Source organism: Meleagris gallopavo, chromosome 6 (assembly GCF_905368555.1).
Source record: "Meleagris gallopavo chromosome 6, MGAL_WU_HG_1.1, whole genome shotgun sequence".
Classification (NCBI taxonomy): domain Eukaryota; kingdom Metazoa; phylum Chordata; class Aves; order Galliformes; family Phasianidae; genus Meleagris; species Meleagris gallopavo.
Genome location: NC_139409.1, coordinates 14,540,425 through 14,554,776, shown reverse-complemented (window position 1 = coordinate 14,554,776; position 14,352 = coordinate 14,540,425). Strand labels below are relative to the sequence as shown.

At 47.5% G+C, this 14,352-nt stretch overlaps 1 protein-coding gene across 1 annotated transcript in view; it reads right to left on the bottom strand.

Annotated features, from left to right (window-relative positions):
• The window catches only part of ZNF438 (zinc finger protein 438), a 128,007-nt gene that overhangs the window by 38,981 nt on the left and 74,674 nt on the right, over window positions 1–14,352 (bottom strand). The window contains exon 10 of the transcript XR_014884195.1: window positions 2,075–2,310. The gene's annotated coding sequence lies outside the window, so the exon portion shown is untranslated. The remainder of the gene's footprint in view (window positions 1–2,074; window positions 2,311–14,352) is intronic.

Below are 14,352 nucleotides of genomic sequence, written 5' to 3'. Positions count from 1 at the left end.
TGTCTTACGTTAGTAATCCGGCACAGTTTCGGCAGGCAAATAGGCCCATGTTTCACATGGTCTCTTAATATTGCCTGCACCGCCTGGATACTAATACATCTCTGTCAAAATCTGAACTCTCCCACAGTTGTCTGGAGAGCCAGACCCCATAGAATATCTATGCCCAAGATGTATTCCTGGACTTGGACAATAGATACCTTATACTCCCGGGGTGGGAGATGCCTAACCCTCAGTTTCGACCATGTTTTGGTGACAGGAATAGTCTGTCCCCCAGAACCACCAATCACCACTCTGTCTCCATCAAATTTGGTCAGATCTCTGTAGATAATTGATGTTACTGCTCCAGTATCAACAAGTGCCATAACTCTGGACATTTTTCCAGGACCAGAATATTTTCAACTCCATGAACTGAGCCAAAGTCAAGTCTTTAGTTTCAGGTGGCTCAGGCACTGTAGCCTGAGACACCTGAGGGGGCTTCTTTTTTCTATTGGGAACAATGAAATCCTCATCATCATTGGTACACTTTCTGTATCTCTTACCCTTGGTTTCTTAGGGTAATTCTGGAATCTCTGATTGTCCTTCAATCCACAGCTGAAGGAGGATGCGACTAAGCTGGCAGTCAATTTTTGCAAATTGGACCCCAGCCTGAATGAGATCATTAAACATTTGTTTTTGCAAGACCCTTACGAGTCCTGACTGAGGATTCTGCACAGGTGGCCTCTCGGTTTTAACTACTGGAAGCACCTCTGCTTCTTCAACTGCTCAAATATCACGCCTAGTGCACAAATGCTCTATCTCCCCCAAATCAGCTACTATCTGGGCAGCCTATTGAATCACAGCCTTCGAGGCCAACAGGGGCTTTAATATGGAAACTAATGTCACATATGGGTGAGAAGGGGCCTGCTGTAAGATTAAATCTTGCATACCTGCCGAGAACTTTACCATATCTGGGCTTTTAAACTAGTCCTCATATATCGCTTCTCTTACGCCCAGTTCACAAATATAATTTTGAAGGTCCTCCATGGAGGACCATAATCCTGTGTTTAATGGAATATCTGATTTGTTTGGCCAAACCATGCAACATGTTGTTGCCATTAACCAGTCTATTACTGAATGGTTCTCATTGTTATACTGAACAGCAGCATACAGTCTCTGTCTGAGGGCAGGGTGTACCATCATGGTGGCCAATTTTGATACTTCTGGCCCATTAACCATGATGCTTTCCACCTCTGAATCCCATAATTTAAGTAACCACATGGGTACACTTTTTCAGCCTCTGCCGAAATCACTGCACCATATTCATTAGTCCTGTTGGTGTATATGGCCTAGCCATTAAGAGTAAATGCATTTGGGCAGGGGCCATTGGTCAGGGGGCACCTCTGCTGGTTGATCTTGTACTTGCTTTGTCTTTTGGGTTATAATAGGATGGAGTTCCAAGGAATCTGCCACAAGTGGAACCTCTAAATCTAGAGTTTTTGTTTTCCTGTTCAACCAGGTCCATTACTCCAGAGGTGTAGTTATTATCTATTGAAATATTGCAGACCTGACCTATCAGGGAATCTAAAGTTGGTCTTTTCCCTGTTAATACATTAAGTTCCCATTCTAGTTTTTCAGTACAATCTTTTAATATCTGATTTTCACTTTCTAAGGTGTCAGCTCTTATCTCAGCTTGATTTAAAGCATTTAAAGGTGACCATGCCACCGTGGAGGTAGCTAACCGCCTTTCTTTTGTAGTTAGAATGTCTCCGTCCAATTCCTGGAAGTATTCCATCATGTGGAATGAGGAAACATTCCCCATAGTATGCAGGGAGCCCCATTTCTCAACTACAGTTGCTAATTAGTAATAAGGAGAACCCAGAAAACCTGGGATTTGTCCAGGGATCATTTTATTTAAAGGGGTGATGTTCTGCCCCCAACCCATTTATAGAAATTCCACAGAAAGGACATAGCATAAAGCATATTTGGCCTGCCTGGCTCACCAAGTGTACAATCAATGAATAAACAGATGTTACAGTATACCAAAGAGCTTAGCTACATAGTTATTACACCAAAGCAGAAAAGATAGAATGCTTACCTGTATCCTGGGCTCACTCATGAAACTCCAGAAAAGCAGATCTCCAGAAGAGATCCTTCCCCTCTGGCAGTCAGCTCTTAAGTGGGTCTAGGAGAGGTGCAGCCAGGCTCCACCCCTTCCAGCAGCACAGGAGAATTGCCTTCACCTGTGCTCCTGTGGCTGACTCAATGCTCGCCTCAGGTGATCAATCAGAAGTTCAGGCTGTGATTCAGCAGTTCCCATACAGCCTGGCATTTCTGTAACAAAAGTCTTGAAATAACAAATAGAGTTCAGCTGCTGTGAGATATTACAGGTGAATTTTCAGAACTGGCTGGATTTTTTTATGAAAGTTTCTGTCAAGAACTAAAAACCACTAACCTAATAAAAGGAGAGCAAAGATATTTAGAGCCAGGGTCCTTCCCACATAGCATTTAATCTGCTAGATCCTCAGAAGTCCTCAGCTCTGTCTTCTGGATGGGATGCACACTTAGCTTGAACGTGCAGGGCTTCATAGCAACAAGATTATCGTTTAAGCTTTGTTTCCAATACAGTCATTGCTGTATTCATGGCATTACCTAAGTATTTCTGCACTTATATATTTTCCTCTTTCACCTTCTCTGAGAATAAAATTAAGCAGGAATCAAGTTTTGTTTATTCATGTTCAGTCTATGCTGTGGGGCTGGCAGATTCCTCTGTTTTGATTTTCTCCAACAGCTGATTTGCATAGCATGATTGACCTTGTTCTTCCCTCTGTCAGGGTAGCATCATTTGCTTTTGATTTTGAAAACACTATCAGCCCTCCAAATGTCACTGAAGGGCAGCATCCACCTTTGAAGCCTTTACAAACTCAGCTAAAAGAGGAGGCAAGCAGGAACAGAGACCTGCAGGCAGAGAAATGTAATTCAGTGGTGCCAGCTTTTGGAGTTTCCACAGCGCTTACGCGATTTGGTATCTTACAGCCCACTTTCTGGAACTGGGGCAGAACGCAACTTCTTTAAGTGCTTTGTTCCTAACTTCGTATAGGAAGGCTTCAAAAGCAACTCGAAGGTGTGGAAGGAATGCAAATGTTTGTATTGTCCTTATATTCCTGTTATTTATCAACATGCTTTCCTGAAATGCAAAGCTGACAATGGAAAGTTAGTGTGAGGCCTTGGACAGAACGGTCATGTTATACTTCAACTTTTTGCTAGCATGTCTCTTCACTGCAGGGATGCTATTTATGGCTAGAAATTGGAAAAGGCCGTTAACATCTTCTTGAATTGTTTTTACAGCCCTGCATAGGAAATAGAGCTGAAATAGGGTTAGTCTGAGTGTGGGGGGAAGAAGGGAGTCTGTTTGTTTGTTTGCTTAATGTTGTTTGCTCGTTTCAAATAAGCTCCCAAAAACACAATGTCTAGGTTGAATTGAAAGGCCAAGTACCTGGGACACTGTGTTTGGAAAAAGCCAGTGCCTTGAACACGACTTTCTGCATTTTCCAACAGTCTGGCTCACAGCTTCCAGGCCTTGAGCCAGGATTCAGAGTCTTATCTCCTATGGTTTAAAACTCCTCAATCCTGACACTTAAAAATATTTTCTTTGATTACACAAACATTCCTGCACGTGTAAGGATTTGTTAGCAGAGAAATGGGCTGGACATTTGACATATGAGTATGAAAAAACTGCAAACAAAATGGAAAAAATTGCAATACTCATAGTACTCAGTCAGAAGAGAAGGGAGAAAAAAAAAAACAACTCATCTTTACCATTCAAGAGATCTGTGGTTGATTCTGTGAGTCCAAGATGTTGCCATGGGTAAATAAACATTTTTAACCTTCCCTTTGAGATCAAATATGGAGACAAAGGAGCTTGGAGTGCAGTGCTTGAATGACTGGTTGGTTTTCCCTCCTCTGGTCCCATACTTACATGCCCTGTTATTTGATGCTGGTTTTGTGTTCACAGAATCATAGAATATCCCGAGTTGGAAGGGACCCATGAGGATCATTGAGTCCAGCTCCTGGCTCTACGCAGCACCACCCAAAATCCAAACCCAGTGTCTGAGAGTGCTGTCCAGACACTCCCTGAACTCCAGAACACAGGGTCATGCCCACTGCCTGGGCAGCCTGTTCCATGCCCACTGCCCTCTGGTGAAGAAGTTTTCCCTATCCCCTTCCTGACCCTTCCCTCAAGCAGCACCATGCCATTCATTTTGTGCAGTTTGTTTGTGTAATACTTTTGGGAGTGTGCAGCCAAGTGGCAGCATTCCCTCAACCTATAGCTGGCAGGCCTGCCTGTGGGAGGATGGCCACATGCCTCCTCCATGTTCCTCTGCAAAAGGGAGAGTGCCATGCACTGCGTGTGCATCATCATCCTTCCTGCTGCTGGGTGGCTTTGCCTTGGGCCATCAGTGCAGCCCTGCAGCCATGCAGGCATACAACAGGCTGCCTAGAGAAGCTGTGGATGCCCCATCCTTGGAGGTGCTCAAAGACAGGTAGGAAGGGCTCTGGGCAGCCTGATCTGCTGAGTGGCAGCCCTGCTCACAGCAAGGGTGGAACTGGATGGGCTTCAATGTCCCTTTTTAAGCCAAACCATTCCATGATCTACATTTTCACACTCCTCCACCCCAAATGTTGTGCAGACCAAGGGGTGAAGATGGCCCTGTTCTGCTTCTGAAGCCACAATTCTCATGGAGAGTAACCTCACAACCAGAGGTTCACATGCAGTCCTGCCTCACAGATCAGTTCCTCTCAGCAGGACCCTGGATTGCAGCTGATGTAACGGTTTGTAACTCTTCCCTGCTTTGTGCCACCTGTTAGTCTGCAGTAGGAACCTATTTCCACAGTAAGGACTAGGTTGGGGAAGAATTTCTTACATCCTATTGCTAAAAGGCACCATATTTATACAGCAAGAACAGATTTGCTTCCTTTTCTCTCCTCACAGTTAGCAAGGAAGGGGACCTGAGTCAGACCCAGCCTGACTGCCCACACCAAGGCTGCAAACATCATCTGAACAACCTCACGCTTCTGTTTTCTCCTCTTCCAGGACCCATCCTTGGGACCAACCACTGTGTCCATGAGCCAGGGACAAGTCCTAGACAAATGCATTGCTGGGGGAGCAAGGGGAGAGAACGAAGCAGCCTGTAACATCCCCACTGTCCACCTTGCTCAATGATACCCAATCCGAAGCTGTTCAGCTCCATTTCACACTGAGTGGTTGCATTCACTCAGCCCTGCAGCCCTCCGCTCCCAGGCTGTGCTAATAAGCATGTTACTTTCCAGTGGCAATCACTGAGCCACTTGTGCTGTGATAGCAGCACTCATATCTAATCCCTTTAATTTAGATATTTACTCTGCAAACTGGTGGCTGTTTACTCATGTGGTTATTAATTGCCTCTACATGGGCAATGAGCATGCAGCAGCCTTGCCCCAGCGATGGCAGCGCTGTGAAGGATGGTTCCCACTGTGTGTGCTGCACCTAACGCTGCCGTGGAAGTGGTAACACTTTATTCCAAGTGCCTCTGTTCTCACGGACAGCATTGTTCTTTCTGCACTTTGAATTGCCTGTAATTTACAGACAGCAAAGTAATTGATTTGGCTCAGCTTACCTATGGGGACAAGGCAATATTTTATTCCTTTACTTCTATGGTTTTTTTGAACTTAAGTTATTCATGCAAGAAGTCACCAAGCAAAATCTACACTAGTTCTAATGCTGTTTCTAACTCCAGTTGTACCTCCGTTTCATGGAACCCTTATCATTTGGATGCACATTTGCGATGGTTCTTTTCCATTCCGGAACCTGCGTGCCGGTACCTCAGCACACAGAGCAGCGCAGTGCTTGTTTCCCGACCCCAAGTTCTACAGCTCATGAAGGACTGGGATGCTGTGGAAGCAAAACTGCGCTACACCACAGAAACAAAACCCGGCCATTCAGCACACTCACCAAAGGAAAACTAACAGAAACAGCCTCAGGCTTTGACCTTATCCAGAAGCCGCTCGTTTACACAGTTTCCAGCAAACCAGACTTAACTTTTGCAACGGTTTAGGTTTTGATAGAGCTCTGCCAGCCCGCGGTGCCCGGGCGGGCGCACAGGAGTGCTGCGCAGCAGCGGGCACGGACCGCGGGTGGGAGGCACAGACGGACCGGCCGACGTTCCACCAGCGCTGCGCCGAAATTGCAGAGCTCGGGAGCAAACTTCGTGCAGCCGCAGTCCGAGCCACAGAAGCTCGAACACGGTCAGCCCGCGCCCCGGGCAGCGTCTAACGCGCACGACAAGCGGCCGTCAAAGGCTCGGGATCCTGAGCCCGGGCCGCGGCGAGGAGGCAGGGAAGCCCGCGGGCCGCTGCCGTGGAGCCCCGCCGCCGGCAGGTGGCACCTCCGCCCCGCCCACCCCCGGCCGGCGGCGGGAGGGCAGCTCTGGGGCCCGGCGCCGCGCGGGGCGGGCGACCCTGTGCAGCCGGGGGCGGGGGTGGTCGAGCCGTGCACGCAGCCCTTATTTGTAAGCGCTTGAGGTGCTGAGTTAAGGGTTTCCTACTCTGCGGTGGGAAACCTGTCGGAAAGGACTAAAGGAAGCAACAAGCCTCGCTGCTCTGGTGGCGGTGTGCCTTCATTGCGTTCCACAACATCTGCGACTTCTAAGATAGTTTTCAGTACCCAGGAGGGCACGGGAGGGCTGTGACATCAGGGGATAAGGGAATGTCAGCACCTCCAGTGCTGTGTTCAGTTTGGGGCCCCTCACTACAAGAAAGTCATTGAGGCCCTGCAGCGTGTCCAGAGAAGGGCAACGAAGCTGTGAGGGGTCTGGAGCATAAGGCTTATGGGGAGCAGCTGAGGGAGCTGGGATTGATCAGTTAAAGGTCTTTTCCAACCTTAATGATTCTGTGGTGTGTCTAGGACAAGAGAAGTAGGAGAATGAAGGTAGAATGAGAGCCCCCAGTTCAAGCAATGCTGGTGATGCCCAGCCTACCGCGCCCAGCCCCTATGTCAGAGCATCAGCCCCTCAGGTCAGGTGCACTTTGGGGCAGTTTCTTTGCCCCAGAGCTCTTCCTATGGAGATAGTGAGGCACAGCACAGGAGTCCCCAGAAACCTGAAAGCTGAAAGTGGTTTCGTGTAAGGGAGGGCAGAAGCGTGGCACATCAGAGGCAATTGGAATGGGCAAGGAGGGTGGGATGTGTCTGTCTGAGGTGGGAGCACTGGGAATAGGTGATTATTGGCAGTTTGCTCATTCCTGAGACAGAGATCCAAGTGGATGACCAAAACCAGGCTTGGATCTTCTTGTGTCTCACTTGCTATGACTTATTTATAGGGTTTATTACTGTGTAAATAGATGTGGGAGGGAAGTGGGCCTTGCACATTTAACCTGAAGCCAGCAGTGGCAATAAGCTGCATGTTCTTACCACCAGCAGCCCAGAGCTGCCCTTGCACTGAGGGCTGGTAACAGTGTGAGGTGTGGTGCTTCATAGACATGGCAGTGTGGCCATGATGGCAAGACTGATGCAGTTGCTGCCACCTGAGCTAATAAGCTCCAGGTTGTTAGCTTGGGCAGTGTGCTGCACTGACATCAGGAGCTTGTGCTGGCTCCCAGACCACCAGCATGGATGCCTCTGGGCTGTTTTTCCTGGTTAAGCACAGACTCAGGGGCCAGGGTAACTACATCGTTCAGACTGCCTACCTCGCTTTCTGTAGCACTTCAGAAAGATGAAATAGTTCCTCAGCTTTTGTTCTCGCCTACAGAGGAGGAGATGACCAGAAAGAGGTAAGCTAAGGAAGAGCATGGGACCAGCTATAAGCAGCTTTTCACTGCCTACCCACTCTTACTTTTGTCTGTTTTCAGTCTTCAGATTTGCAGAGGCTTTGCATGTGAGTCCGCCTCAAATCTCCATACTGAGGCTGGGAAGAGGCATTGGATCGGACCTGTAGCCAGCAGAGCTCTACTCATTGCCACTGCTTGATTCTAGGATTTTGAATTATCTCATCCATAAGAAAGCGGGACAATCAGGTGAATTGTACCCAAATGACTTTTCTCTCTCACCACTGACTGTAAAGAAGCTCAGCGTATATGCCACCTCTAAGAGCACTGCTGAAGTCTGCAGGTACTGAAGTTTTCTCAGGGCTTTGCAAGGTCTGCCTCAAACCCCGCCATTGCATCAGGGCCCCTCACCTCTATCTAAAGCTGTACAGGAGCTCAGCATACTCCTTCCCTCCTTGGAAGGACTCAGAATGCTCCACTAATGAGTTCTGCACAGAGCGCACCAGCCCTGGCTCCTCTCATGATGAAGCAGAGCTGGTGGAGACAGCACCCAGTAACGCCATAGTGTCTACTGCAGAGACTTTGCTTTCAGGTTATCTTCCTGACCATCTGATGATGGCCATCTGCTCACCATTGTACCCTACATGCTGGGGGAGCAGGAAGGGGAGAGCTGAGGGAGGTTAGGTTAAGGCATAGGGAGCTCAAGTGTGCAACTCCTCTGTGCGTTATCCAAGCCCCAGGGCTGGGCTCACACCACACTCCGTGGAGCTGGCCCTGCCTGTCAGACAGCTGGGTGCTGGGAACCTTCCCCAGATTAGGTCAGACTTAGTTTCCAAGATCATTTGCAGTCTAGTGAAATGTAAGCCATTTCCTGCTAAAGAGATGGTTGTCTAAAGGCTCAAGGCACGGAAATTAATAACGTGCACTGCGTGTCGGCAGACACGATGCCTCAGTTGTTGAGTGGGAAAAAGCCCCGGGGAAGTGAGAGCTGCAATGATGAAAGGCCGTGAGCAGCTGCTGAAAATGTTCATGAACCAAGAGTAACTCTACATAAAGAACTAAAAATTAAAGCCTGGTTTGATTAAATGGATTTGAGAAGGCCAGCCACCTCCTGGAGAGCAGGAGGTGTGAGACGATCCAGGCTCTTTCTGAAGAGAGAAGATGTGCAACAGCTTGCTGGCCAAAGCACTGTGCACTGTGCTCCTGCTCCTGAGGCAGGCCGCGGGCTCCCAGAGCCAACTTTTCATCTTCCTTTAGTCCTGGTGCTCTTTGGCAGTACCAGTGTCCCTCTGCTCTTTGTCCCCCACACCAGAACACACACTCATGCACAAGCAGTGTATGATCGTGGGTGTGTGCAAGTAGTTCCAAAACTGCTGAAGTTTGGTCACCTTCACAAAAGTAATTTCAAAGGTGGTGAACGTTTCTGCTCTCAGTTAAATCACACCCAAAGCTCCAATTCTTTAGGTAGTGGGATTGCCAACACCACTGGTGGAAACTACGAATACTCAACATCTGAAAATCAGAGCACATTCACTTTTGTGTCTGACCTGAAAGAGCTGCCTGGGAATAATGCCTGATCATCTCCCCTGAGGATCAGTGCACCTCGCAGGGAGCCTGGAACCTTTGTCCTGCACACCACACGGGTCAGTGGGTGACAGCTCCTGCCTGAGTAACGGAGGGCTGCAAGGGAAGGGGCGTTTGTTAACACACAATGTGTCAGTGTGCCTGGAGAGGTGGGGTATTGTGGAGTGGGTGACCTCTTTGCAAAGTGGCTTTCAGAGTTCCTGGGCGCGCATCTGAGGTCCTCTTGCCTTTCTCTCTAGTTTGGGCCAAATGGGCTAAAGCAAAGGAAGAGAGATATAGCCATACAGGGGGAAACTGGAGAGATTGGAAATAGAAACAGAAGAAAACAAAATAAGACTGTGCCTGGGAAAATTGAGGTTAATACAGTTGGGGGAAATAATCCAAACCATTGCTACTTGATAGGACAGGGAAACCTGGAAAGCAGACTGCTGGCTGCAGGTATGTTGGTTAGCATCCCTGCTGCAGTGCAAGGCAAGGCTGCAGTTGGAGCTGCATGCAGAGGTGTCACATCACAGATGGGGATGTGCATAAGGCTGCACCAGAGCTGCACCTGTGCTGATGTGAGCATTTCTGTGCACCTCTGGCACGGGGTGATGCAGGTGGAGTGGGAATTGTTCAGAGAACACCACCACAAACCAGAGGTGGGAGGGAATGGCTCATTGAGAGAAGGCTGAAATAGTTCTGCACAAATAATATGTCCAAATGATGAGTAAGGGAAGAGGATGTGATAGCCCTCCACAAGTATTTGGAAGCTCTGAACACCAAAGGTGGCTCATTTAGGATAAGATTAGATGTAATTGAGTGAATTTATGGGCAGGAAAAATGTGTTTTATGTGAGGACACAATGTTCTGAATGGTACCAGAAGATACTAGTGTTTCCCAAAGTAGTGTGGAAATCCCCTTGGCATATACAGAACTGCTCTGGGTGTAAAAAGAATGTTCATCATTACCTGGAACTTTCCCTGCAGTCAGCTTGTACCGTAAAGGAGGGTTTTGCTGGGTACAGCCAGGAGAACATGGCAAGGGGCAGCTGGCTACAATCTGCTATCACCTGCAGTACTGGCAGTATCCCAGCAGTGGCAAGATGGTTTCATCCTACTGCATTCTTCCTGGAAATGAAACTTAAATCTGGATGATAGCAGCAAAATATTTCTCCTGTCCCATGGTGGTTGATTGCCCTCTGGGAAGTGAGGAGAAGACAGGAAGCGGTTTTAGAGAAACGGGATATGCACATATGCTGCTCTGTTGAGAGGAGCATCCTACAGGGCTGTCAGCCCAGCTAGAGCTGTACTGTCAGTGTAAGATACCCTCACACTGTGCAGTGGCAGATGAGCTATGGACAACAAGTTAGGGAAGGGAATGGAAGGGGAAGGGGAAGGGAGGGGAGGGAAGATTTCCTTCACCTTACCGATGACAAGGTGGTTCATGAGAGGACATAGAGCCCTTCATCTCTCATTTGAATTGCTGCAGGCAAGGCGAAGCCCCATCTTCTACATTCCAACACCTATCTTGGATGCTCTGAGTCACCCTTTGGGTGTCACTTGTGTTTCCATGACCATACAGACAACTCAGGTACTCAACTTTGGGTGCTCTGAGTTGTACTGCAATGTGACCATCTAACATACGTAGTGCAAACATTCCCTGTAATCTTTATTTATTTTCCAAAAGAAACCTGTGGCCAGGCACTGCATGATTTAAGTGCAGCAAATATTTTTGTTAGAAAAAAAAGTGGTGGGACAATTAAACAAATCTAGAAATTTTCTAGTGTATAGAGAGTATCTGTCAGTCTATTACGGTAATTCCTGGGATTGCAGGTCTCAGAGCCTCCAGGGAAGGGTCGCTCCTGTTCCACCACTAACTTTTCCTCATGGCACAGCTGAGCAAGGCAGTGTTTCAGCTTATGTTTTATTCAGTCCCTTTGCAAGTTGAGGCTTTTAAAGGCATTTCAAGGGAAAGATTCTAGATGGATCCAATCCTATCACCTGCTGATGTCTCTCTCAACTCTAGTTGGTATAAAAGAGGCAAAAAAGGTGTTATTTTCTATCTCTTTTCCTCTCCCATTCCCTGAAATATGTCACCTATAGAGGCCAGGATATTCAGTACTACAAATCCTGCACATTGGCTCATTAAAATGTCAGACTCACCACTGCAGACTCAGTGCGCTTGTTCCTACTGACAGCAACGGTCAGTGGGAGCTGGGGAAGTAGAAAAAATCCCACAACATTCTTTATGGTGCGATTAGAGATCAGAGTAGCTTTAAATTACATTAAAATCCGCTCGTGTCATTAAGCAGAGCTTTCAGGCTGTCCTGTCCAACATACGCGTGCAAACATTTCAGTAAGTTTTCCCTTCTTGTTTAACTCAGGAAATAGATGTGTGTTTGACACACCCCTGCACAGTGACACTGCGTTTCAAAGTGTTTGTGTCGCTGCTGATCTGCAGTGCATGGGGAAAATGGATATTTCTGCTGTGCCTCCAGCTTCTCTAGCGCAGCACCACACAAACTGCTTAATAAACACAGAGTAAAGTGAGAAATAAATCATTCTGAGGGAAGCTGGAGGTGCTCTGAGAGCTGAGCACAAAGCTGTCACTCTGCTTCTCATAGAATCACTGAATGGTTTGGGTTGGAAGAGACCCTTAAGAGTATCTAGTTCCAATCCGCTACTATAGGCAGGGACACCTCCCTCTAGACCAGGTTGCTCACAGTCCCATCCAGCCTGGCCTTGAATGCTTCCAGGGAGGTGGCATTCACAACCTCACTGAGCAACCTCTTTCTTTCTGATATCTAGTCTAAATCTACCCTCTCCCAATTTAAAACCCCTTATAAAGTCCCTCCCCAGGGAAAAACTCTTCCCATGTCTATTTTCAGCCTACAGAATGGAGTCAGCATCTACTACAAACTCTGCTTTTCCGCTTGCAGCCGGGCTCCTTGCACTTCCAAACCTTAGCTAACCTATTTCTTAGTGTGTAAACAAGTTTCTGCACGCAGAAATAGTGCAGTACCTGAAAATAAGCACTGACATTTCAGTTTGGAAAGCTGACCGATTGCTGTCACCTTACTCACATATACGAGGATGCCCATGCTCTCACATTCAGATGAAGGCATAGTTTCCCATATGTGGGACTTTTCTGTCCCCAAATATATCTAATAATGTTTCCAGCTTAACTCTGGAAATATCTTTAACAAGGACTATCTCACTTCTATTGAACTGATACAAAGGAAGCTCATTCAGTATAATCAAAAGGTTCCTCAGTTAATAAATTATCATTTTATTTTGTATGAATGTGCAAATGGTTCTCAGTATTGTTAAACATCTCATACTTGAACCAGTCTTTCACAGTATGACCAGGGAATTATTTTTTTTTCCCCAAAGGAAATCCAAGAGTTAGTGCTCCTGCTTCAGCCTTCATTTTCTGCTGGGACATTTCTAGAAGTGAAGGGAGCAGCAGTGACTGCCATCCGGGCTGGGGCACGATGCCCTGGGGACAGCCCCCGGGAGAGGTGGTGGCCTGGGCAGTGCTGTCCCACGCAGCCATCGGGCACTGCTGAGTACTCAGGGTGCCTGCACTGTGGCACACACCATTTAATTATCATGTTAAATAGAATCGTAGAATCACTCTGGTTGAAAAAGACCCTAAACATCATCAAGTCCAACCACAACCTAACCATATTACCGTAACTCTAACAACCCTCTGCTAAATCATGTCCCCGAGCACCACATCCAGACAGTTTCTAAACACATCCAGGGCTGGTGACTCAACCACCTCCCTGGGGAGCCTATTCCAGTGCTAACAACCTGTTCTGTAAAGAAGTTTTCCTGATATCCAACCTACACCTCCCCTGGCACAACTTGAGGCCATTTCCCCTCATTCTGTCACCTGTCACCACTGAGAAGAGACCAGCCCCACTCTCGCTATGATCACTTTTTTAATATTGGAAGAGAGCAATAAGGTCTCCTATCAGCCTCCTCTTCCCCAGACTAAACAGTCCCAGTTCCTTCAGTCTCTCCTCATAGGGCATATTCTACAAGTCCTTCACCAGCCTTGTTGCCCTCCTTTGGACCTGCTCCAGTACCTCAGTGTCCTTTCTGTATTGAGGTGCTCAAAACTGAACACAGTGCTCGAGGTGAGACCAGTGCTGACTACAGGTGCAGGATTACTTCCCTAGTCCTACTCACTACAACATTCCTGATACAAGCCAGGATGCCATTGGCCCTCTTGGCCACCTGGCCGCACTGCCAACTCATATTCAGCCATCAGTACACTAAAGTCCCTTTCCATCAGGTAGCTTTCCAGCCACCCCTCTCCAAGCCTGGAGGGTTGCCTGGGGTTGTTGTGACCAAAATGCAGGACCCGACACTTGGTCCTACTGAAACTCATACAGTTAACCTTGGCCAATCGATCCAGTCTATCCAGATCCCTCTGTAGTGCCTTTCTACCCTCAGGCAGATCAACACTCCCTCCCAACTTGGTGTCATCTGCAAACTTACTGAGGGTGCACTCAATCCCCTCATCAAGATCATTGATAAAGATGTTGAATAGAAGTGGCCCCAGTACTGAGCAGGTTTGGCACATTCTAGAAGGTTCCTCTTTTACCCTGCCCACTATTTGTTATGGTCTTCCATGCTGAATCACTATATTGCCAAGACTTCAGCTTGATATTTGGTTCACAAATTAGTGCCAATGATGATGCCCAGAGGTGGTCCCAGAGTACTCCTATTTCATGTCAGCTGCAAGACAGTGCTACAGCATTTCTTACTTAAAAAGAACTAAGGAAATTACACTCATGAAGCTGTCTCTGTCTCTGGCAGCACTGCTTCCAGACAGGGTAAGAAATTCTGCCATTAGGCCATCTCACCCTACACACTGGATCGTTCCTTTCAGAAAGATCATAATAATGGTGGGTAAGATTTCTTCCCATCATCTGCCTCGAAGCCATGGCTGTCTCTGAGGTTATGGCTGACCCATCCCCACGCATTCTCTCTCCCCACA